Source organism: Tupaia chinensis, unplaced genomic scaffold, assembly GCF_000334495.1.
Source record: "Tupaia chinensis unplaced genomic scaffold, TupChi_1.0 Scaffold000348_1, whole genome shotgun sequence".
Taxonomy (NCBI): Eukaryota; Metazoa; Chordata; class Mammalia; order Scandentia; family Tupaiidae; genus Tupaia; species Tupaia belangeri.
Genome location: NW_006159842.1, coordinates 1,226,552 through 1,228,228, shown reverse-complemented (window position 1 = coordinate 1,228,228; position 1,677 = coordinate 1,226,552). Strand labels below are relative to the sequence as shown.

The 1,677-nt window shown below is 51.2% G+C and overlaps 1 pseudogene; it reads left to right on the top strand.

Moving 5' to 3' along the window:
- Positions 1-1,319: 1,319 nt before the first annotated feature.
- LOC114008484 (uncharacterized) lies at positions 1,320-1,408 on the top strand (annotated as a pseudogene).
- Positions 1,409-1,677: the final 269 nt, after the last annotated feature.

Genomic DNA, 1,677 nt, shown 5'->3' with positions numbered 1-1,677 from the left:
AAAAATATAACTGGCTTGACTTTCCCGGGCCTACAGTCAAAGTGGCCGCTGCGAGCAGTCGGATGCATTTCTTTGCCCCATTTTCAGTTTGTGGATTGTGTGGAAATGGGGTTTCTGGCCTCATGCCTCACCTGTGGTGCCTGAGCGGGAAGCTTGGTTTCTGAGGCCAACTTTGCCCGGGGGCGGAAGAAGAGACTTTAAGGGGCTTGCACATGCGGCAGGGGGAGGGGAGAGAGAACTCCCACGGGCGGGCGGCAGCTGCCTCCCGGGACACTGGGACGTCTGCTCTCCCTAAGCAGGCCCTCACCCCCTCCCCATGGCTAATACTGCAGTCTGGAGTATGACATCGGGGACTCTCCTGCGGGGGTGTAGCATGGCCTCTTGCCCACTCACCACTTTCCCGCTCACTGCCTGAGCTCTGGCCAGGAAGGCTCCCCTCAACACATCTCCTGGTTCACACACCTGAGCGTCCCCCAGTCTCACCCACAGGAGCACCACCATCCTTACCGGCAGGCCTCGGCCACATGGTGCTCACGCAAAAGGAGGGACACCCAAGTCTGCTCTGTGGGCCTGCCAGAGCTCCACAACCTGTGACCCCCAGTGTTTAGATTTGGGGTGAGGGTCAGGGGTCATACTTTCGCTTCGGATCTAAGATACATCCTTAAATTTAGCTCTTAGAGAATTTAGTGCATCGTTGGAAAAGACTGTGCATTTTTGCATAGAAAAATACATCATGACTGTTCTGACGACCCAATATTGGAATATTGGCGGTTACGGCAAGGGGCCACACATTTAAGCTCCTGCCTATTCTTCTGGCATAATTATTAATAACATCCCCTTTCATACTCCAAAGTGTACCCATTTGTTTTTGTTTTTGTTTTTGTTTTTGTTTTTGTTTTTGTTTTTGTTTTTGTTTTGGAGAGGTGTTTTTGCCATAGGGCGCATGCGCTCACCAGACAGAGAAAGACAGAGAGACAGAAAGCGAGAAATCACCCACCAGGGGGGATGGCCACGCCGCAATCCCTTCTCCTCCATTCTCCTCTCAGGATCTTGGGCACTCACGCACACGTGCCCAGCGTGAGTTTTAAGCCACCAGGTCCAGGACTCGAACCACGGTCGACTACATGGGAGTCCAGCGACATAGTCATTACATTAACTGCTGGTCCCCAAAGTGTATCCATTTGGACAGTCAGCTAGTGTGCAGGTTAAAAGAAGCACTTGCTGGGACCAGCAGATGGCGTAGTGGTTATGTTGCTGGACTCCCACATGGCCAGCCACGGTTTGAGTCTTGGATCCAGTGACTTGAAACTGCATGCGTAAGCTTTGTGCAGTGGCAGTATCGTAGCCAATGAGGTTTATCCGAGGCGTGATTATTGCTAATTGAAACTGCATGCGTATCCAAGATTCCGGGAAGAGAATGGAGGAGAAGGGATTGCAGCATGGCCACCCCCTCCCGAGGGGTGATTTCTCACTTTCCTTCTCACTGTCTCTGCCCATCTCTCTCTCTCCCCAGCGAGCACACACATCCTAGGGTAAAAATTTCTTAAAAGAAAAAAAGAGAGAGAGAGAGAGGAAGGAAGGAAAGATGGAAGGAAGGAGAATAAGGAAAAGAAGAAAGGAAAAAGAGAGAAAGAAAGAGGGACCAGCAGTTGGCGTAATGACTATGTTGCTGGACTC